General features: G+C 36.8%; 1 protein-coding gene across 1 annotated transcript in view; it reads left to right on the forward strand.

Moving 5' to 3' along the window:
* The window catches only part of LRRC1 (leucine rich repeat containing 1), a 183696-nt gene that overhangs the window by 28711 nt on the left and 129521 nt on the right, over nt 1–25464 (forward strand). The gene's annotated exons all lie outside the window — the stretch shown is intronic.

Genomic DNA, 25464 nt, shown 5'->3' on the forward strand with positions numbered 1-25464 from the left:
TGGTACCCCTAACCCTAGAAGGGATACATGTACTTACCTTCTTTTCCTCCGAATCTCTGTGCTTTTCTTCCTCTTTCATGTTTCTCTTTTATCCTCTTTCTTCCTGTCTCTTTTCCCTTCCCTTAACTTCTTTCTTTAATGAGTTCTACTTAAGTTTTTAAAAGATTTAAATATGATGTATTTTAAAATATTTTATATTAGTTGAATAAAGTTTGTATTCTCTCATCTTGATTTTGTCTTTTAAGAAGTATGATTCTAAAATACATGCTGATTTTTATCTTAAAATAGAGATCAAAGCTTATGCATCCAAATGAGCATCCTCACCTTGTAAAAACAAATAAAACAAACAGAAAACCCCTTCACCTTGGGAGGGAGGCACAGATTCATTCTTCCACTGTTATCTTTGTTTCATCTTATAGGGAATATTACGGATAGAATTTTCACTTTTGGTGGCACATTCATTCAGAATTCCAATTTCCTGCTTTAATGCTTTAGCTCAGGCTGTTTCCAGGATATTAAATTATCTCCTTTCTCAAGGATCCCTTAGAATTCTTAGCTTCAATTAAGAGTCAGATCAGGCATTACTTCCTATATGAATCTTTTTCTTATCTTCCTAGGGAAGGAGTTCTTCACCTTTTTTGTATCAAGGACCTCTTTGGGAGCCTGGTGAAACCTAGGGAGCTCTTCTCAGAATGATATATTTTTTTAAACCCTTACCTTCCATCTTGGAGTCAATACTGTGTATTGCCTCCAAAGCAGAAGAGTAGTAAGGGCTAGGCAATGGGGGTCAAGTGACTTGCCCAAGGTCACACAGCTGGGAAGTATCTGAGGCCAGATTTGAACCTAGGATCTCCTGTCTCTAGGCCTGGCTCTCAATCCACTGAGCTACCCAGTTGCCCCCTCAGAATATTTTTAAATACAAGTATCCCTTCTACACTAAGACTTTCCCATTACGATTTTGATAAAATGCAGGTCAGCAAAAGAAATTAAATGGGAATTTGGAGGGAGTTTTGCAGAAGCTATAGATGATACACACACACTGCAGAAAATGTTTAGGAACTCGGAATTGCATAAAATATATGAATATTATTATAAAATATCCATGTATTTTATCTTTTAATACCATACATATACATAGTAAACATCCCATAAAAGAAAAAGAAAAAATTCAGATTTCTTCTCTGTCATTAAAGAGAGGGCTCAAAAATTTTATTTAGATTTTCCAGATCACAGAAGTGCCATGTTCTAACTCAATCATGTGGAAGGGATACCTGTACATAAATGCATATAATTACAAATGTAACCAATTATATTGAAATACAGTTATCAAAATATTTAAAAAAAATTTGACCTCAGGTTTAAGAATACTTTCCCTTGATATTAATAGTCTCTCCTTTCTCATTTTAATTTGTCTTTACTTATCTGTTTATTTGGGCGCTAGGTGGCACAGTGGATAGAGTGCCAGGCTAGAAATCAAGAAGACTTGAATTCAGAAACAACCTCTGACACTTACTGTCCATGTGACTCTGGGCAAGTCATTTCACCCTGTTTGCCTCAGTTTCCTTATCTGTAAAATGACCTGGAGGCAGAAATGGCAAACCATTCCAGTGTCTTTGCCAAGAAAATTCCAAATGAGATCACTAAGAGTTAGACACAATTGAAAAATGACTCTAAACAAAAATGGAGATGATACCTGTAATCCCTCACTTTATAGGGTTGCATTGAGGTTCTTTAAATTGCCTTAGAAATGACATTATTCCTTTGGGAATTGCAAACCTTCAGGACTATATAAATGTGAGGTATGGTTCCCACTGCACTTCTAGAAGGGGACATCATTCATTTGTAAATGTGAATTTAACAAGCATTCATTAAGCACCTACTGTATACACCAGGTGCTTTGCTGGATGTCGGTTGGGGGTACAAAAATGAAAATCCATCCTTCCTTGCCCCCAAGGAATACTTTCTGTTATGATAATGCCATATATCAGTAAATACATAAATGCCCCTTCCCTTTTCTTACTCTTCTGCTACTATTTGCTCCTAGCATTTTCAGCAGGAGTCAGCAACCTCAGAAGAGGGTAGAATTGGTCAAGTATCCCTACGTGACAACACTTTTTTTTTAAAACCTTACCTTCCATTTTAGAATCAATAAGGCAGAAAAGCAGTCAGGGCTGGGCAATGGGGGTTAAGTGACTTGCCCAGGGGCACACATCTAGGAAGTATCTGAGGTCACTTTTGAACTCAGGACCGGCCTGGCTCTCAATCCATTGAGCCACCCAGCTGTCCCCTAAAGTGACACTTCTAATTGGCAAGAGGGTCACTGATTATAGAATTGTTGTTTCTGGTTTAGCATGATTAAAACTTTCCTTCTTCCATACAATTGAGTATGGAATTGTGGCTCTTGAACTTGGCCTCTAGTGGTCTAGACCAAGTGGTGTGAAACTCAGGAAAGATTCCTACAGTGCTTATTGACTTAAAAAACCTACAAATTATCTGTTATATTGTATTTTTATTTAATTTATTAATTACCTCCCAAACACATTTTAATCTGATTAGCCACATTGGGAAGTGTTGTTGGTAGCACGTGTGTATTTGATGTCTCCAGCCTAGACTATCCTTACATAAGATATGACTTCTGGCTTTTGTCTTATGATGATACACATATACACATGCACACACATGCATATATACCTATCTTTGTATATAGTTTATTTATATATATATATATCTGAGTGATTATGAGAAAGAAATAAAGAATATGGGAGAGAGATAGAGATGGAGAGAGAGAGAGAGATGGAGAGATGGAGGGAGAGAGAAAGAGAGACAAACTGTGCATATATGGAACAGACTTATTTAAAGTTGGCTTCTATTTTTCCCTTTGTTCAAGGACTTCTACAGTTCCAAGCATTACAATCTTTTAGTTCCAAGCATTACGATCTTTTTTCAGTGGGTACGTCTTGCTTGATGTTTGCACCGTAAAATAATAATTTTACTTCAGGGCCTTGGGGCTGTTGAAACAAAATGCTTCCTGTAGCCTGAAGTAAGCAGGTTTGACAGGGACCCAAAGCCTGTTCTTGTCTTTCCTTTTTCTCTTGCCTTTACAACTCTGAAAATGGGAAATGATTTCACATTTTTCTTGCTAGGCATCAGAATCTTTTTAAAATATATATTTTTTATTTTTTAAATATTCCCAATTATACCAATTTTTTAAACTAATTTTTAAAAATTTTGAGTTCCCTTCTTTCAGTCCCTCCCTTACCCACTGAAAAAGTAAGCAATGTGATTTTGGGATATATAATTATTAAAATCTTAACTGAAATTCTTGCTCTTACAGTGGGAGCTTTTTGGGACTATGGAGAGCATGGTCTGTGGATGTACTATCAGTTTCCATAGTAGTTTTTTGAATAAAAAGGTTTTTTTTAATCTTCAGTATGTTTTACCCATAGGCTATGAATTTGATATTTTTAACATAAAATTATAGTGTAAGAAAATATGCTCTGCTATCATTTTTTAAACCAAAGGGCATTCTCCCCCCCCTCCTTATTGCATCTACCATCTCAATCATGGTTTGTTAATTCAATTTAGGTTGATTTAGTTTTAAGCTAAAAAAAGAGGTAATGGATCTACTTTTACCATAATTTATGCAGTAGAATTGATTTTAAAACATTCATTGATAGGTTTTGTTTTGAGATAAGACATTCCTACCCCACAAATCTAAATAAATCTCTGAAAGAGTTTATTGTTAACAAAAAGAGTCAGCTATATTTTGGTGGAAAGAGTTTTTATATTTGGAGTGAGAGAACATGGGTTTGAATCCTAGCTTTGCTACTTTCATGGGCCCTCTTGCCCTTACTATTAGCTTCTAAAATGAGGGGATAGGACTAGTGAACTTCTATGATTCCTTCTTTTTGAGGTTCTTTCCTTCCAGATGCATATATTTGATCTTATGATTTTACCTTTGTCAAGATGCCATTAAAATTGACCATTGTTTTTGACCAGAATTTTGTTACCTTCCCCCTTTGATCATGTTTACTTTGTTTATAGTCAGTGTATATATTCTTTTGGCCAGGCTTTCTTCTCACCTTATTCAGGAGGATTTCTAGATCTGTTTATTCTTCAGACAACACTTTCCTTAACCCCATTCCGAAAATACATTGTTCATTTTTGTTCAAATTAATTCTATACTCTATGTATTTTCTTCAACTTTGGAATGTTATTCTTCTACTTCATTAACTCTCCCCTACAATCACTAATCCCATTCCCAGGCATGTATATTTTCATATTTTTAGGAAAAAAACTATAACTGGAACTGTAAACTCTACTCTAGGATAACTGCAAAAATCATTACTGAACACTTTGTCCTCTGAAGAGCCAAAATAATTCATAGAGTGTTAGAACTGGAAAGAAACTTCAAGATATTCAGGCCAGCCCCTTAATGTTATAGTTCCTAACTTTTTGTTCTGTGAACCTCTTTCAATAACAAAAATCAAATATGTTGTGAACCTCCAGGGTAATTCAATCTACTACTCATGATATTCTAGTTACTTTCTGCTTAAGATGTCATATGAGAATTTTTAGTACAAATCCTTGAACCATTGTCATGAACCCCTTAATGGCAACAACTACCTTAATGCATATAACAAATACCTCTGGATATATGATCATAGAGAGAGAATCAGAAAAGATCTAAGAGATTATCTAGTCTAGCCCCCTTATTTTACAGAGTCAAATGAGGTAATATATGTAAAGCATTCAGCATAGTGCCTGTCATATTGTAGGTGCTTGATAAATGCCTATTCCCCTAACCTTTAACAGATGAGGAAACAAAGACACAGAGGAGTTACATGACTTGGCCAATGTGTGGATGAGAGAATGGGAAAAGCTTGCAGCAGAGCTGGAGAAGCAAAACCTGCAGAACTGTCAATCAAGGAAAGCATTCTAAATGGAATGGTGACTAGGAAGGACCATTGAAGAAGGAACAGCCAAGCTGAGTCTCTTTGCCCTTGGAACAGAAAGGAGTAAGGACTGAAAGATCCTGCTCCTCTGGTTTCTCCCTACAGGACTCTAGTGACTAAATCTTCAAACTTGTTAGCCATTTTCCCAAATCTAAACTCTTATTTCACAATTCTTTAATTTAAGAATAATATTAGGATTAGGGAAACCCAAACTCTCTCCTCCCTCTCCTTCCTCCCTCCTCTCTTCTCCTGTCAATTAGTTCTACAGTTGGTATTACTAGAAGTCAACTCTGAGTGAGTATCTTGATATATCAGGCAGATAACTCTCTTTTTGATAACTTTAAACAGAGGGGTTTTATTTAGGAGAAGGGGAAAGGTAAAGAAGTTGGGGGAGAGTTTGAGTTTCCCTAATCCTAATTTTACTCTTTACGTTGAAGGATAGTAAAATAGAGTTTAGATTTGGGAAAATGACTAACAGGTTTGAAGATTTAGTCACTAGAGTCCTGTAGGGAGAAACCAGAGGGAGCAGGATCTTTCAGTCCTTACTCCTTTCTGTCCCAAGGGCAAAGAGACTCAACTTGGCTGTTCCTTCTTCAATGGTCCTTCCTAGTCACCATTCCATTTAGAATGCTTTCCTTGATTGACAGTTCTTCAGGTCTTGCTTCTCCAGCTCTGCTGTAAGCTTTTCCCATTCTCTCATCCACAAAAGTCACAGAATTAAGTGACAGTTAGGATCTAAACCAAGGTTGTCTTCCTCTAGACCCAGCACCCTTCCCACTACATTACATTGTCTCAATATGGTTTTACTTAAAAGTCAGGAACTGATTTGTATCAGTACATTACTGACCACTTGGCTTAATACATTGAAACATTAGATTCATCCTTTATAGATACTTGGTGTCTGTGTGTCCCAGTGCAAGTCATTTAACCTCTCTTGTGGTTCAAAAAACTTCTTAGGATTTAATTGTGAAATCTTCATTGGGGAGAGTTCTCACACTGGCAGTTCTTCACCCAGAAATCACATCCAGAGTGCTCTCCAGACAGTATGGAAGCAGCAAAAATGACTAGAAGAGACTGGAGGGAGCAGTGCGGGGCAGGTCAAACCACTGCTACCACCACCATATTGATTATCATCTCTTCCTAGTTCCTTAAAGATATATATCCCAGGGCACTGAACCCAAGAGCCTTGAGGGACTAATCATCTTCCACTAATTGGTCCCAGGGCAAGCAAATCAGTGTAGCTGAAGCAGCAAGTCACTCTGAGGCAGAGATATGAGATAGGATATGCCAGGAAAGTCAAACCACTACCTCTACCTTGAATACCATCTCCTCTGTGACTACAGTAGAGTCAGTCCAAGATCTTGAAGCTAAGGGCCTTTGGAATAGCAGTGAGTCCATCTTAGTGCTTACAGCTATCATCTTGGGAAGCAACCACAATGGAGTTGCATCCTGGCAGTTGCTCCTTCAGGTACTGCAGAGACATCTATTGAAGACCCCAAAAAGAAAATTCTTGCCACCAAAGATCTTGGCACTAGCAAATGGTTCAATATCAATGATTGATATCAGTTTTTCAGTGGAAATGATATTAAAGAGGCATTGCCATCTACTTTGAAGCTACACCCTAAGTACTATGGGATCTTTCCATTTGACTCAGTTAAAATCTTCCATAGGGGTGGTGACCACCATTAGAATGGGAATACTTTGGGAGTAGGGACCATTTTTACTTTTCTGTTTGTACCCAAAGAACCCAGCACAGTGCTTTGCACAGTTAGGTACCTAATCAGTGCTTCATTCATTCATTCATTAATAGGATATTTTTAGTGTGGGCTAGGTTATTTGCCCTGACTACCTTTAAGGCACATAAAATCTTTAGGTCAGGGTAAAAGTATATCTGTAGGGGCAACTAGGTGGAGAGGGGTCAGGCTTGGAATCAGGAGGACCCAGGTTTAAATCTTGTCTCAGACATTTCCCAGCTGGGTGACCCTAGGCAAATCACTAACTCCAGTTGCCAATCTCTTGCCACTTTGCTGTCTTAGAACTGATACCAAGCTGGAAGGTAAGGCCTTAAAAATATACATATTTGTATTCACCTGTCTGACATCCTCTAAATTGAACCATAGCAGTTTATTCACAGTGCAGCTAACTATTCCAACAACAAGGTTCTTCTCTTCCCTTTAAGTTTAAACTCTGAACATTGTACCAACATGTATTCTAGAAAAATTAAAAAAAAACACTAACTTAAGTGAAAAAAGGTTAAACTGGCCTTAGAAATGGGTTTACAAAAATTGACCCATTGGAATTTTGACTTGGGCCATGACTTCAGTAGCTGGAAGTTAGCATTGGTTTCATGTTTTGAATGCTTGATTCAACTTGTGGATAACAATATTATGGCATTTCTTTTGCATCCATCCTTTTCTCTCCATTCACAGTACAATCACTCTGGTGCAGGCCCTCATTTCTCAAGAAGAATATCTCTGTAGTCCCCTAATTAATATCCCTGCATTATCTCTTCCCTTTTCAATCCCTCCTCAGCACAACTGCCAAAATGATATCCCTAAGGCAGAGGTCTAATCAGTTTACTCCCTCTCTCAGTAAATTCCAGAGGCTAGAGGTCAAGTTGCCTGTGGATATTCTGAATTCTATGCCTTAGTGAATCAACATAGCAGTGCCATTCCCAGAAACTAAAATATATATACATTTGGGTTTTCGTTTTGTTGTTGTAGAGCAGTTGTTCTCAACCCTGGGGGTCCATGAAATTAAAAAAATATGTATTTTGATAATTACATTTCAATATAAATTAATTTTCTTTATAATCCTTTATATTTCATTTGATGCCTTTAAAATTATTTTGAGGAGGCATTCATATATCATATACTACATAATATTCCCCTCTGACATATACAGACACACAAAAAAGATTAAAAATTTCTATTATAAAATAATGTACAAAGCTATCAGTACTTGGGGCTGTATAGTTAGAAATTCTTGAACTGCTAAAACTGCTTTATCCAAAATTCCATTTTATATTACCTTGAATCTTTTTCCCCTTTCTCCACGTTTGCATGGTCATGTAATTGTTTATAAGTTCTGTAGCTCAGCCCTCTTGCTCTTTTCTTTCATGAGTGGGCTGGGTTTAGGTAGTTCTTCTACTTTATTTATGGTTAATAAAACTTTAAAAATATAATAGTCTATTGGATATCAATTTTAATTATTACAGGGATATCTCAATTTGTCATCGTGGATCCATATCTTTATACCATAGTTGATCTTAGGATCTGGAAGAGAACTCAAAAATCACCTTGTTTGGTCCCTTCATTTTGTAGATGAAGAGATCAAACTCCAGAGGGGGTTACTGACTTGATCAAGTTGTTCATCCTTCAGGGTGAGGTCTCAATTTGTGCATGAATTGAATTTAAGTGAGACAAAGTTGCACAAAGTCATCAGCCTTTTCTCCCTCTTTCAGAGTCATCCAAGACCAGTGGCAAGTTGAAAATCAAGTCTATTGGGGATAGCCCAAGATGCAGTGGATGACCATGGTGTTGTTGATATCTGACCAAAGTCTAAGCCCTCTCCATCCAGATTCATGGCCACTGGAATGAATTATTCCCATTAAACCATTTCTTTGTGGGAAGTCTTTACTTGCATGGAGTAAATAAATATTCACCCAACTCACTGACAGATTTGAGGTTTGTTGGTTGCTCTCAACCTGGTTTAGCCCATCTGTCAAGATAGTTTACCCAGGTGTAGCCTCTTGCTACAGCTTCTTGGAGCCACAGAGTTACACCAGTAGTAGGTAGCTAAGTATACAGAACCAAGTCCTAGGATTATATAATCATAGACAGTCTCCTGGTTGGAAAGGATCTCTGAGACAAGTTCATTCTAATGTCCCCAGCCAGTAGGGAATATCTAGCTTTTGCATGATGATCTCCAGTGAGGGGCAACTCATTGCTTTCTAAAAAATGTGACTGCTTCTGGATGCTTTGTATTAGGCAATTAATGCTTCTTTCTAAGTTCGTTGATTAAATTTTCAGTGCTCTTTCTTGTATACTACTTTGTCTCTTTTTTTTTCCCCTCTGTCGTTGCTACTCTAAAATTTCTTCCTCCATTTTTATTTTGAGAATCCTTAAGGCCAAAGCCCAAGTCTTACTTATCCCTGCATCTTTAGGGCAGGAATGTGCATCTTATAGTGTGGTGCATTATGTGTAGCAGGAGTTTAATATATGTTTGATAGCTATTAAATGGATTCTAATTATGGCAGCAATTGCTTATTCTGAGTATAAATAATTTTAAGAAATAATAGGATGATCATTAATGATTTAGTTACTATATTTCTAAAAGAACAAATGAAGGTATCTATCTAGTTTTAAAGTATTTTAAACTATAGACATATTGCTGACATATATTAGAATGTAAGGTCCTTGAGGGCAGGCACTATCTTGCTTACTTGAATGTATATCTCCAGTACAGCCTTAGGGCCATAGTAAGGGCTTCATAAATGATTTTTCATTCTTTCTTTTTAAGCCATTGCCTTCTGTCTTAGAATCAACACTATATATTGGTTCTAGGGCAGAAGAGTGGGCTAGGCAATGAGGGTTAAGTGACTTGCCCCCAGGGCCACACAACTAGGAAGTGTTTGAGGTCAGATTTGAACTCAGGACTTCTTGTCTTAAGGCCTGACTCTTAATCCACTAAGTCACCTAGCTGCTCCAAATACATGATTTTTCATGTAATTCCTAAGGAAAATATAGCTCAGAAATCTCATACTAAACATTCGTCCTATCTTCTCCCTTTTAGCTCTTTTTTTTTAAAAACCTTTACCTTCTGTCTTAGAAAGTATTGATTGTAAGTCAGAAGAGCAGTAAGGTCTAAGCAGTTGGGGTTGACTTGTCCAGGGTCATCACTAGGAAGTGTCTGAGGTCAGATTTGAACCCAGATCTTCTTGACTCCAGTCCTGGTGCTTTATCCACTGTGCTACCTACCCTTTTCCATCTAGCTCTTTCATATAGTCTGCCACTCTATTAGTTAAGACTCTTGATACTTAGATTATTTGTTTTTGTGTTTTGTTTTATCTTCATTCATTCATTCGTTTAGTCATCCATTAAAATGTACTTATTTTAGAATATTTTTCCTGTGGTTACATGATTCATGTTCTTTCCCTCCTGTAAGATTTACATTAATATCAATATCTCCAAGTATTATATTTTATAAAGTTTATTAATAATCACTTGAAGTAGAAAAAAAATAAACTAAAAGAAATAGAAATTTAAACACAATCATCTAACAAAAACCCAGCCATGTTGGCAGGAAAAGAGAGAGGCAGGGTCACCCACAAACTTTCTTTTCAAAACGTAAGGATGTAACGTGAGAATGAAAGTGGGATTCTGGGAATTGGAGTCCTGGGGAGCAGATTCTAATTATACACTCTCCTCCTCCCTCCCCCCTCCCTGGAGCCAAGGAGCAATTCCACTGGTTTTTACATATATCATTGATCAAGACCCATTTCCATATGATTACTATTTGCAATAGAGTGATTGATTAGAGTCCACATCCTCAATCATATCCCCATCGAATCATGTGATTGATCCTATGTTTTTCTTCTGTGTTTCTGCTCCCACAGTTCTTCCTCTGGATGTGGATAGTGTTCTTCCTCATAAGTCTCTCAGAATTGTCCTGGATCATTGCATTGCTGCTAGTAGAGAAGTCCATTACGTTTGATTATGCCACAGTGTTTGATGCTTAGATTATTATAGAAGCCTCCTAACTGGCCTCAGCCCTCTCTAACCTCAGTACATTCAATGCCAGATTCATCCAGTGTCTGGCTTTGATCATATTTCCCCTGCTCAAAAACCCTCAGTGGCTCTCTATTGCCTATTGCTGTGGATGCCCAACCCTTATGGCATCAACAGTCACACAGATGGGATAAGGATAGAGACTGGAGTTGCTATTACACTGATATTGGGGAATCCTGGATGAGGAGCATCCCCTTGCCAGTGTAGGTCAAAGCTTTTTCTATGAGCTTAGAGTTGCCTAGAACCCTGAGAGGTTGTACTTTGCTGAACCCCAAAGATCTAGTTCCTTTCTATAGATATTTATTGTGTCTACCGTGTAGAACTTGAGCTTTTCCACAGGGATTTTGTTTTTGCATTTCTTTGATTCCTCAGCACTCTGTGTAGTAACTAAGAAGCTGTAGGCACTTAAATGCTTGCACCAGGTGCTGGGCTAGGTTCATACTTTACTTTTAAATAATGGAATTCTTTTGCGTTGTGTAAGCTAAAGCCCTGCCCTACTGGAAAGAAGTCTGACTTTGAAGTTAGGAAGACCTGGGCTAAATCTTAGGGGTTTGATCATGGGGAAGTTTCTTATCCTCTCAGTGTCTTAGATAATAACCTCTACGGTTCTGTTAGGAATAATAGAATGAACATTGACAGGGGATTAAATTCCTCTCTGTTGCTTATTGCCCGAGAACTTGGACAAAACTGTTTAATCAATCCTATAGACTTTAGTTTTCTCCTCTGTAAAATTAGGGTTTTGAATGAGGTGATCTAGAAGACTCTTTCTATCTCTAAACTGATGAATTTTTTTTAAACCCTTTCTGTCTTAGAATCTATATTAAGTGCATTTATGGTTTTATTTTGATGTTTAGGTTATATATGAGTGTGTTCTTACAAAAGTGACCAATATGGAAGTGTATTTTGCATGGCAGTAAAAATAAAATAAAATTGATACTAAGTATAATTTCCAAAACAGAAGGTTAAGGGCTAGGCAGTAAAGGTTAAGTGACTTGCCCAGGGTTATACAGCTACGAAGTGTCCCAGTGAACCCAGGATCTCCTGTCTCTAGGCTTGGTTCTCTATATACTGAGTCACCTAGCTGCCCCTCTGGACCTATAATCTCAAGAACAAGGGGGCAAGGGGCAGCTAAATGGCTTAGTAGATAGAAAAGAACTGGAGCTGACATATCCTAAATTTAAATCAGGTTTCAGAAACTTCCTTGCTGTGGGACCCTGGTTAAGTCACTTAACCCTGATAGCCTATCCCTTAAACCTATTCAGAACTGATGATTAGTGCTGATTTTTATTTATTTATTTGTTTGTTTAAAACCCTTACTTTCTGTCTTAGAATCAATACTATGTATTGATTCCAAGGCAGAAGAGGGTTAAGGGCTAGGCAATGGGGGTTAAATGACTTGCCCAGGGTCACACATCTGGGAAGTGTTTGAGACCAGATTTGAACCTAGACCTCCTGCTCTAGGCCTGGATCTCATTCCACTGAGATCCCCAGCTTCCTCTTTAGTATTGATTTTTAAACAGAAGGTATGGGTTTACAAAAAAGTAAATAAATAAAATACGAAGTGGCAGATTTGTTTTGAAGGAGGGCATTTCCACATTGGGACTTCTCCATGTGGATAAAATCACAATTTGGCCAAAAGAAATGAACAGTTCTATTCAAATAGTATTCATGATTTTGTAGATGATTTTTATATAGTTTTGGTGTCCCCCCCCCCTCCATTCCCTATGGATGTTGTTATTCTTCTTTTGGTCAAGAAAATGTTCTTATTCGGATACCCATTTCTTTTGTTTTTGTTTCAGGAGCATATTTATTTCTAGACTTTTGGAGTATTACAAGAATGCTCTTAATAGTAAGCATCCACCATTCTAAGGGTCACATGGCTGGAAAGGATACAAAAACATGCTCAACAAGTATAAAGCAATCAAAGGAAGAAAACTGCAGAGGTGTTAGGAGGATTCAGGATAAGAAAAGGTTCATGAGACAAAGAAACAGACTAAACTTGCTTCCCTAAATGTTAAGCATATGGAGAAAGCAAAAAAAAAATAATAAAATAGTCCCTTTCCACCAGTATCCAAAAAAAGTCAGTGAAAGAGAAAATTAATGGAGTAATAACTTGGAATCGAAGAGGGGAAGGGAAAAACTGATTCTTGCTCAGTTATTATCTCAACCACTTAACCAGGGAAGGTAGACTTGACATAGGGAAGGTCCAGGAAAATTGCTGTCCTTTCCATTAAGCTCATAAATCACTGACCTTGAGCTAGTGGAAGCCATGTCTTGCTCTGTAGGGAAAATTTCCAGTGCCTGTGTAGTCATAGGGCAGTAAGCCAGACTGAGCTGGATTGGAGGGCAGTGGAGCAGCTAGACTGGCTGACTGTGCATGGTTAAGTTGGGTTTACCAGACACTTGGCTAGCTTATTAGTTGATGCCAAAGTGTTGAAATCTTTTTGGTGGTAACTGAATTCTCTCTCTTTCCATTGGTTTTTGTCTCCTCTGTTTATCTCCCTTCTTGTCCTTTCCTGGTAGGGAATATACAGTTTCAGAATGTATGGAGAAATGCTTATGGGCAGAGTAAATATTTTATTCTCGAGTGGCTTGCTGATATGTAACCCATATGTGTGCTTCCTTTGAGGTAACATAGGACTAGGTTTGGGCTGGATCTCTAGGCTGTATGCCAGAGATAGGCTAAAAAGCTTAGGTTTCTTTTCTTCTGTTTACATGCTGATGGCATGGTAATTTAGAGCATTGAATTGACTATTGGGAGGGTCTGAGGTCTAGTTTACTAATATGACTTCTACCAAGTATGACCTTGGATAAGGTTCTTCCCTGAGCTCAAATCTCTTCATTTTTAAAAATTTTATTTTAAAAAATCTTTACCTTTTGTCTTAGAATTTGTACTATATATTGGTTCTAAGGCAGAAGGACCATATGGGCTAGGCAATGGAGAGATTAAGTGGCTTGTCTAGGATCACACAGTTGAGATCAGATTTGAACCCAGGACTTTCCATCTTCATCCTTGGCTCTCCATGCTCTGAGCCATTTAGCTTCCTTCAATATCTTCATTTATAACATGAAGAGATTCAGCTAGATAATGGTTAAGGCTCCTTCTAGTGCTGATGTATTTTGCTGCTACTTGGGAAATGAGTTTTTGGCTCCCTGGATAGTCATTTTGGAAAATCATCTAATCATCTAGTTTATGAATTTTATGTTAATCCAATCCTGTTCATAACCCTGTCTTTGTTATATCACTTATATAAAAAAATGGATAAGTTTGGGCCAAATCCAAGTTTTGTAAAGTTTTTCAAATCTTTTTCCCCCTAGATTTATACAGTCATGTCATGATTGAGTAAATGATGCCTAGCTTTCTGCTGTCACAGCCCTAAGTGACCACAGACATATAATTCTTATTCTAAGAGGCTGTTCTGAGATGTAATATGAGTAGGCATGGATTATTTAAACAAGGAGGGGTTGGGATAATGGGTTGGCATAAATGAATTTATTTTTTAGCAAAAATGTTACTTAAAAATCATTATTGGTAGCTTTCATTGTTATCTGTTTTCACGTTGCCCTCATTTCCCAAGATATCTCTACTCCTTCCCCTGCCCTAAAAGTCATCCTTTAAAATAAAGAATAAAAAAGAGGGAGATAAAGGCAAAAATTTGTCAAATCTAGCCACCAAATCAGTCAAGGTATACAATGTGCACTGTATTCTCCTACCATATTTCTCCTGCTTCTGCAAAGATGGGAGAGATACATTCTCTTAGCTCTTCTTTGGATGCAACATTTACTTATTATTATTACACAGTGTTTGGAATACTATTGTGCCATAAGAAATGAGAACTATTTAAAATGGGACTATTAAAAAAAAACCTGGAAAAGACACATATGCACTGATGCAATGTGAAGTGAACAGAACCAGGAAAATGCTTTACTCTGTAACAACAATTATTATACAATGATCAGCAATGAATGACTTTATTATCAGCAATGTAAAGATCCAAAACTACTCCTAGAGACCCAAGATGAAAAATGCTTTCCACCATCATGGAAGGAACTGATGGAATCCAAACACAGATCAAAGTATACCATTTTTCACTTTATTTTCTTCATGAGTTTCTTCTTGTCTGTGAGATATTATCTTCTTTCACACGATGAATATGGAAGCATATATTGCATGATAGCACATGTATAACATATATCAAGTTACTTGCTGTGTTAGGGAGGGGGTTAGGAAGAGAGGGAGGCAACAAAAGTGACAGAATGTTAGAAAACAAATGTTAAAGATGTAATTAAAAATTAAAAATGTAATTGGGAATTTAAAAATTATGTCAATTTTCATTGTATTCTTTCCAGTTAGTTTATTTATGCTGCTGTAGTAATTGTGTATATTACCTTCTTGGTTTTTCTGGTTTCACTTTGCAATAGCTCTTATGCATGTATTATTTAGAAATAGGGGTGGGAAACAAGAATTGGTGGACAAAAGCATTTTATGGCACAGAAGTTGTTTAAGGGAATGAACTACTTTCTCAGCTCATCATCTCTCATCAGGGCAGGGGAGAGATGATTGTCTGTAATGGATTAACCAACAATTCTTTGCTAAGTGCTAGATACTGTTCTAGGCACTGAATATATATAGAGACAAAAACGAAACATTTCATGTCCTAAAGATGCTTTTCATTTTGTTGGGAGAGACAGTGAAAAGAGCCCATCTCAGAAGACTTGGGTTTAAATTACACCCTTGACACAACCTTTATAATGTTGGACACTTGACCCTACTAGATAGATCTCAGTTTCTTCATCAGTAAAATGAGGAGTTGATCTAGCTGATCTCAATAGAAATCCCATTCAGCTCCAGATTTATGAGTTTATTTGTGAGCATAAGTATATATATATACACAAATATACATATATATGATATATACCAAAATATATATAAAAATAAATACAAAATAAATAAAAAGTAATGAAAAAAATTTATTCCCTTAACTTCTGTCTTACAGTATTGGTTCCAAGAGAGAAGAGCAGTAAGGGTTAGGCAATTGGGATTAAGTGACTTGCCCAGGGTCACACAGCTAGGAAGTGTCCAAGGCCACATTTGCATCTAGGTCCTCCTGCCTTTAGACCTGGTTCTCTATCCTTTGAACATCTAACTGCTCCTAAATTTTTATTTTGCAGAGTGTGTGCTAGTAGTTGGCTTGGGGGTATAGGACCAGGAAAGTCTCATGTAGGAATTACAATTTGAAGCAAAGATCTCCTTCCTTTGAAGGCATCCAGGTATTCTAGGGGTCATTCTAGTCATGCAGGTTGATAACCCCTGCAAAAACATGAATCCAGGGGGCAGCTGGGTATCTCAGTGGATTGAGAGCCAGGTCTAGAGGTCCTAGGTTCAAATCTGGCCTCAAACACTTACCAGCTGTGTGACCCTGGGCAAGTCACTTAACTGCCATTGCCAAGCCCTTAACACTCTTTTGCCTTGGAACCAATACACAATTTTGTGTGTATTGGTTCCAAGGCAGAAGATAAGGGTTTAAGGAAGATAAGGGTTTAAAACAAAACCAAACACAAATCCAGAAAATGGCATATCATTTGTGAGGGGAAAAAAGACAGCTTTGGTGGAGCAAAGAATCTATGAAGGGGTCTTCTCTTTATGAAGGCTTATGGGGCAAACTGGAGCTAGGTTGTGAAGGGCTTTAAATGCCAAATGAGTTTACATTTTTTCTTAGAGACAATAGTAGGAAGCCATTGGAGTGTATGGATCATGAAGTGGGGTGACATGGTCGGACCTGTGATACAGGACTGTTACTTTGGAAGCTATGTGCAGGACAGATTGGAAAATGGAGAGACTTGTGGAAGAAAGAACATTTGGGAAGCTTTTGCCATAATTCAGTCGAGAGGTGATAAGGATTTGATGAACTAGGGTTGTCCGTGAATAGGGGACATTGTAGAGATGGAATGGATAAGACTTGGCAGCTGATTGGATTCAGTGAAAAGTTGATGGTGATTCTGAGACTTCAGTTAAGCGTATCTATGACTGAGAGCTCAGTTCTGTTCAGTAAATGTGTGCTTATGTTTGTTTCTGTGTCTGTCACATGCAAGACACAACTAAATCTTGAAGGAGTAGAGATGAACAATCCCTGCTCCAATGGGTTTACAGTCTAGTAGTAGGGGGGGTAGAGGAAAGGTAACCAGTACACTAATGAGTATGAAGCAAAAAAATAATGTGGTAAAGGCCAAGGAGAAATCCACATATAAATTTCTCCAAGAAGTCAGTGGAGGGCTTTTAGCTCACTTTCAGCTTTGGAATGGAAACATATCTGGTCACTGAAAGAAATGGTTTTTAGTAGGGGGGAGAGATGTGTAAGGAAAGTACATTTCTGGAATGTGTGTAAGGGAGTGTTGTGTGCAGATGCAGGATGATGAGAGACTATAGGATGAGGATGGTGAAAAGTTATATTTCAGTTTGGCTTTAATATAGAATGTATAAAGGAGAACTAGTTTGAAATATTAAATATTGACTGCATTACTGATTGACTGAAATATTGAAAAGGCACATTGGAATCTGATTACAATGGGCTTTAACTAAAGGCCACTGTAGAAAAGGACTTTTTTTTCCTTTTAATTGAAAATTTTCATTTAATTTATTAATTTAGAATATTTTTCTATTGTTACATTCATGTTCTTTCCCTCTCTCTCCCTCCCCCCCCCTTAGCCAATGAGCAGTTCCCCTGGGTTTTACATGTGTCATTCATCAAGACCTATTTCCATATTATTAATATTTGCACTAGGGTGATCATTTAGTGTCTACATCCCCAATCATATCCCCCATCAAACCATGTAATCAAGCAGTTGTTTTTCTTCTGTGTTAGAAGAGAACTTCTTAACACGTTTTGGGTCATGGATGCCTTTGACAATTGGGTGAAATGTATGAACTCCTTCCCAGATTAATATTTTAAATGCATGTACCCTTTGATCCGGCAATACCACTTTAGGTTTATACCCTAAAGAGATAATAAGAAAAAATGTTTGTAGAAAAATATTCAAAGCTGTGCTCTTTGTGGTGACAAAAAATTGGAAAATGATGGGGTATCCCTTGATTGGGGAATGGCTGAACAAATTGTGGTATCTGATGGTGATGGAATACTATTGTGCTGTAAGAAATGAAGAACTGGAGGATTTTTATATAAACTGGAAAGACCTCCAAGAACTAATGCAGAGTGAAATGAGCAGAACCAAGAGAACATTATACACATAAAGTAAAACATTGTGGAACAGTACAATGTAATGGACTTTGACCTTGGAATAATGGTGGCCTAATAGTGCTTTTAAAAAAAGTTCTTACCTTTTGCCTTAGAATAAATACTTCTCATTATTGCTTTCAAGGCAGAAGAGTAGTAAATGCTAGCCAGTTGGGGTTAAGTGACTTGCTCAGTTTCACAAAGCTGAGGTCAGATTTGAGCCTCAAACCTCCTGTCTCCAGGCCTTATCTATTCCTTAGCTACTTTGCTGCTCCCTTATATTGTATTAATAGAAATAGGGAAGTCAGAAGGAAAACATTAAATTTTTGTCCCTTTTCACCCTTTTTCACAACTCCCTTTCTCCTAATTTAATAAAATTTCCTCAAGTGAATACAATTGTGCTGGCTATAATCTTAGGAGTCTTAAGCATATTCAAATTGTCTTAATTTGAATTATTTTCATATTCCATAGTCAAGGGAAAGCAGTCTAGTTCACAGTAATATTTTGAAAAATTGACTATATTTGAATGTGCCTTTAGGTATTTCCTAAAATAAGCATTATGAAGATCTACCCATATTGTTTAGAAATCATTCTTGAAGGGTGTGAATTATTCTGAATACTTGAAGGTACAGAAAAATCTTGACACAGAACTATCCAATTTTATGAATGGGAGTAGAGGTAGGAAAGTCATTCATTCAGCAGATATTTATTAAGGCCTACTATGAATATTGCCACCTATGTTATTCTCTCCCCATCCTTTGCCTCCAACAAAATAAAACAAAATATAACAAAATTCAGTTTACTAGTAGGCCCAATCTAGCCTATGCCAACTATAAATGCAATAAAACTTTATTTAAAAGACAACTTTTTTTTTAATTTTACAAAGATTCTTGGAAGTGCACTTTAAATTGTTTAACTTTTTCCTCCCTGTGATTTCCCTTCCTTTTATATATTTTTATGAAAGAAAAATTGTTCTTAAAATTAAAAAAAAACATTTTTGCATTAAATTAAAAATATTTAACAATTTAAAAAAAAGCTTTCTTGCTTGCAATCACTTGTATTTGGCCTGGCTTACTAACCCTGCTAGGCTTCTGATTTTGGGCCACCTATGGAATGATTGACCTAGGAAAGAAGGTCCCTTTTCTTGAATAAGAGTTGAGAGTTAAATTGTCACCAATTCATAGCCATATCTACTTGATTCCAAGAATGTGAACTCATTGAGGGCAGGGGACTGATTCCTTTTTTTGTTTTGTATTCCCATCATCTAGCAGAATATCTGATAAGTGGATTAAGATGAAAAAATATTCCTGATTCCCCTGTTTGGCAGTGGAGATCAGTTGTATCTGGTATCCAGGGTTGAAACTCAGAATAAAGTATATTATTCAAAAGAATTCCACATTCACATGCTAGGTATCTATCATGATTAGGCATTAGGCATACTGACTGGAGGGCAGCTAAGGAGGAAGAAGTTCAGTCCTGGACTCGGTAAAATGCATCTTCTTGAGTTCAAATCTGGTCTTGGGCACACAGGAGCTGTGGGACCCTGAGCAAGTCAGTTAGCCCTGTTTGCTTCAGTTTCATTATCTGTCCAATGAGGTAGAGAAGGAAAGGAAAACAACTCTGGTCTCTTTGCCAAAAACAAAAAACAAACAAAAAAACCCCCCAAAAACCCAAACCCAAAAGGGGTCATAAAGAGTTGGACATGACCAAAAAGATACAAAAAAATACAAGAATGAAGATAGCCTCTATCCTCCAGGAGCTTACTTTTTGCTGGGGAAAACATGTACGTGGATGATAAATAAATAGAAAATGTGTGTGAGATAACTTCAGTACAGTGATGGAGGGAAAGGAGGCAGGTCTAACAGCTGGAGGGGTCAGGAGAGGCCTCTTGTAGGAGGTGCCACTTGCTGGCATTTGCTGGAAACTAAGGCTTCTAAGAGGTAGAGATGAGGAGGGAGTGCATTCCAGACGTGGGGGATAGCTTGGAATGTCTTGTATAGGGAACAGGGAGCAAATAAACCTATTTGATTGGAATGTAAAGTGTGTGAGGGGGAGTAATGTAAATGAAATTGGTCTGAGATAGGTTGGAGTATTTTCCTCTGGAGGACTGGAGAGCTACAAAAGCTTAGGGTGTATTTTGGTTCTTAAAGTCTTATTTTCAGGTGTATTGTGGGTTAACTGGATAAGGTAGGTGTCTCAGTGGATAGGGTACTGGCCCTGGAATCAGAAAGACTCATCTTCCTGGGCTCAAATCTGGCCTCAGACACTTACTAGCTGGGTGACCCTGGGCAGGTCACTTTATCCTGTTTGCCTCAATTTCTTCATCTGTGAAATGAGGTAAAGAAGGAAATGGCAAATCACTCCAGTATCTTTGCCAAGAAAACCCCATCTGGGGTCATGAAGAGTCTGGACAGAATTGAAAATGACTGAGCAACAACAAATGGGTTAACTACTCTTTTATGAGCCTGCTGGGAAATTTATTTTATTTGTTTCTGTAGGGAAATGTTTTCTGAGTGCCTGCCAAGCAGTTCACAAACCAGTAAGTCCTCTCTGCTTGTTAAAGTCATGGAAGTGTACTTAGACTATTCTTTTAGAGAATTTCAACAAGGATTAAAAGAAAAAAGTTTTAGTTAATTTTGGCAGTAATCAGAATCCTCCATTAGCTCAAGTACTTCAGTCAACTGAAATTTTTCTGTCTGGTTGAAAGTAAAAGGTTAGATTCATCAGTCATTGTCTGCATTTCTAGTGCAGGTATGCTTGATGTTTTACTTTGGGCAAATCACCAATCTGGCTATGTTCATTTTCTCCCTATTGTTAAACCTGATTGTTAAAAATTTTTACTTTCTTTTTTAGTAATAACTCTAAGACAGAAGGTCACAGTCTAGGCAGAGGGTGTTAAGTGACTTTCCCAAGGTCATTTAGCTAGGAATGTTTGAGGCCAAATTTGAATTTAGATCCTCTTGACTCCAGATCTGACATCTCTTGTGCCCCTCCTAGGTGCTCCTATTTTTTTCAGGTGAAATAATAATAATGGTAGCTAGCACTTATATATCATTTTAAGGTTTACAAAACACTTTACAAATATTATTTCATTTTATTCGAATAATGATCCTAAAAGGTAGCTACTATTATTATCCCCACTTTACAGATGAGGAAACCGAGGCAGACGGAGGTTAAATGATTTGTCTAGAGTCATACGGCTAGTAAGAAAGCATGAGGCTGGACTTGGAAGTCAGATCTTCTAGACTTCAGATCTAGCACTTTGTGCGAAAAAAATATACAACTTCACAATCTTACCTTTTTCATTTTGTTTTTGTTTGAAAAAACAAAACAAAACATTTTGTACCTTTCTAAGAATAGTCTAGCAACGACTGTTATCCTACTTGAATCTCAGGTATGCCCTTATGGAAATGGCCAGAAACTTGAGTATAGAGGTAACATGGTTTAGTGGAAAGATCAATTGTCTAGGCGTTAGAACACCTGACTTTGAGTCCCAAGTCTGGCATTTAGCAGGTGTGTGTGTGTGTGTGTGTGTGTGTGTGTGTGTGTGTGTGTGTGTGTGTCCCATAAGAAATCTTTTTGAACCTTAGTCATACTGGAACCAAAGAATACTCTAAAATTATTCTGAATCTCTTTCATTCATCTTCTTAAGTCTTTTACGTCTTATCTTTCTGTTAACTTCTTGGAAGTAACATTGTCAATTTATTCTTCTTTGTAGGTTGTGTCTTGATATTTGCCATGTTAGAAATTTTATATTTTATAAATATTAGAAAGAGTATTGGATAGGCTACTTATATAGTATTAGAGATAATATTTATATAATATATAATTCTTACACATAGAAATAGTACTAGATATAATGCCTAATAGTATTAGAAATAGTATTAGATATAATATTTATATAATATATAATATAAAATTCTTACACATAGAAATAGTACTAGATATAATATCTAATAGTATTAGAAAACCTTGAAGACTCATTAAAAGAAGGACACTTCAGGTTCTGGGAGTCCCGAGACCACATTTTAAAAATTATTGCTATTAAGAATTTTAGCAGTTATGGGCAAAAAAGCCCAAGGAGAACACATACTGGAATCTCCACCATACTGTTTTTTTTTTTTAACACTTACCTTCTTAGAATCTAGAATTCTTATCTTTTTAGTCTTAGAATTGATACTAGTTATCAGTTCCAAGGCAGAAGAGTGGTAAGGGATAGGCATTTGAGCTTAACTGACTTGTCCAGATTCACATAGCTAAGAAGTGCCTGAACCAGATTTGAACAGAAGGTCTCCAGACCTGACTCACTATCCACTGAATCGTTTAGCGGCCCATGCCACCCACTGCCCCAACCCCAATACTTTTTGATCAAGTGACACTGGCCTCCTTGCTGTTACATGAACAAAACACCCTTATCTTTGCACTCTAGGTATTTTCTCTAGCTATCCGCTGTGCCTGGAATGTTCTCCTTCATCTCTTCCTCTAGGAATCCCTGACTTCTTTTGAGACCCAGCTCCTATTTTCTATAGGAAACCTCTTCCAATCCCTCTTAATTCTAGTGCCTTCTCTCTATTATTTCATATTCATGCATTTGTATATAATATTTGTATAATGCAGAATACATATTTCATATTTATTTCATATATATGCATATAACTTGTGGATACATAGTTGTTTGCATGTCTCTTCCCATTAGACCATGAGCTCCTTGAAAGCAGTAACTGCTTTTTGCCTTTGTATCTTTATTATACAACCGAGTGCCTGATACATAGTAGGCAATGAAATTCTTACTGACTGAATGACTCATTTATAAAATGAGGATCATCATCTTTGCATTGTCTACTTCACAAGGCTCCCGAGAAAATGGCTCTTTGTATGCTTTGAAAAGGATTAGAAATTTAAGGTAAAGTGCTGGGTGATCCCTAGGACCAACTAGTATGTAGTAAATTCCCAGTTGACTGAATGTATGCTGCTCAAGAGGAGGGTCTGTTAATTTATTTATTCATCCATCTCTCTGTCTCTCTGTCTTTCTCTGTCTCTCTGTCTTTCTCTGTCTCTCTGTCTGTCTGTCTCTTTATCTGTCCCTCTTTTCCCCCTCCTACTGACCTACCCACCTATCTATCTATCTATCTATCTATCTATCTATCTATCTATCTATCTATCTATCTATCTATCCATCCATCCATCCATCCATCCATCTATTTTCCTGTCTGCCTGTCTGTCTGTCTGTCTATCTATCTATCTATCTATCTATCTATCTATCTATCTATCTATCTATCTATCTATCTATCTGTCTGTCTGTCTATCTTTCTGTCTATCCATCCATCCACCTATCTGCCTGTCTGTCTGTCTATCTGTCTGTTTGTCTCTTTCTCTGTCTATCTATCCATCTATCTATCTGCCTATCTATTTAGGTGGGTGAAGCAGCACAGTAATTGTATCCCTAGGATCTAGCACAGTGCCTGGTACATAAAAGGCACTCAATAAATGCTTGCTTTTTGATTGATTGACTAAACTCCAACTAACAAAACCCCTTAACTAAGATGAATTTTAAAATATTAATTTATCAGGAAGAAGGAAATAATAGAAAGATGAAGATGTGGGACAACTAGTTGTCTCAGTGGATAGATTACCAGACCTGAAGAGAGGAGGACCTGAGTTCAAATTTGACTTCAGACACTTTCTAGCTGTGTTTCAAATTAAAAAAAAGAACATGCCATACTACTCACTCTTTCTAGAGAGGTGATGAAGTTAAACTGACTGTAGAAAGATGTTTTTTGCTTGACTATACATTTTATGATGAGAAAGGGTTTTTTTGTTTGTTTGTTTTTGTTTTTTTGTTGGTGATGATACACACATAGTTCAGTCATGGGGAGTAATGGGAGGCCAGATTAAAATGCATGTAAAATGAAATAAAAGATTGAAAAAAAAAGATCAATGAAGGAGATTCAGAATAAATACTTTAAGGTATGCTTTGGATACAGTGTGTGTTGTCCTTGGGCTTTTTTGCCCACAACTGCTGCAATTCTTGATAGCAATAATTTTTATTACTTTTTTACTCCTGGAGTCTGAAGTATCCTCCTTTTAATGAGTCTTTAAGGTTTTCTAATACTATTTGGTATTATATCTAGTACTATTTCCATGTGTAAGAATTATATATTATATAAATATTATATCTAATACTATTTCTTTTTTTAAACATTATTTTATTTGGTCATTTTCATACATTATTCATTGGAGACAGAGATCATTTTCTTTTCCTCCTCCCACCACCCCTCCCCTAGCCAACTCGCAATTCCACTGGGTATCACATGTGTCCTTGCTCCGAAACCATTTCCTTGTTGTTGGTATTTGCATCTAATACTATTTCTAATACTATTAAAATACAAAATTTCTAATACAGCAAATATCAAGATATAACCTATATAGAAGAATAAACTGACAATGTTACCTCCAAAAAGTTAACAGAAAGACAAGATATGATGAAAGACTTAATTTTTATAAAGATGTTCGCCTCCCTGATGATATCCTATGTGATTTGAGAAGAGTAGGGAAGGGTTGGGACACTAGCAGATGGGATTTATTATGTAGATATGAACAAAAGTAAGTTAAACATATAGGAGATTTGTAATTTCATTTGTATGATATTTTCTTTTTCTTTTTGTAAATTCTTGTTTGGTTTTGTCAACATTTAGAATAATAATTTAAAAAGATATAATTCACTTTTTAGTGGGTCCTTAATAAGTTTTAATTGTTTAAAGGAGTCCCTAGTTCAAAAAGTTTGAGATCTTCTATTTTATTAGTAAATGAAAGATCCTATGTCATTAAGCAATGGCTTATTTCAGGAAGCCTTCTCTGTTTATTAAATCAGAGAAATGAACTTAAATTTCTTTTAAAGAGTTTCAACAACAAAGATTGAAAGAGAAAAGTTTTGAGTTAATCTTGCATTAAGCAAAATCCTTCATTAGCTCAAGTACTTCAGTCAGTTGAAATTTTCTTGTCTGGATGAAAGTAAAAGACCAGATTCATCAGTCATTGCCCACAATTCTAGTGCAGGGGTGATTGGTGTTTTCCTTTGGGTAAATCACCACCCTGGCTGTATTCAGTTTTCTCCCTCTGAAAAATGGGCATATGGACCATATCTTATAAGGTTAATATGAGACAGGTGATAGTCATTCAGACCTGTCAAATTAGGATCATGTAATCAAAGATTTAGAGATTAAGGGACTCTAGAAGATAGCTTGTCCACCCTTCTTCATTTAATAAATGAAGAAATAGATCCCCAGATAGTAGGTGACATGCTCAAGGTCATGTGGGTTGTAAGTATCAGAACAAGAATTTGAACTCAATCCCTTTGACTCTAAATCTGGTACTCTTATGAGAAAACTTGAAGACTTCTAACATATTATATATCACCAGAAAAAAAATAGTTTTTTCACATTTAGTGATGCCTTGATTGACAAATGATCTGAGAACTTGACACCTTTT

The sequence above is a fragment of the Monodelphis domestica genome, chromosome 2 (genome assembly GCF_027887165.1).
Source record: "Monodelphis domestica isolate mMonDom1 chromosome 2, mMonDom1.pri, whole genome shotgun sequence".
NCBI classification, from domain to species: Eukaryota; Metazoa; Chordata; class Mammalia; order Didelphimorphia; family Didelphidae; genus Monodelphis; species Monodelphis domestica.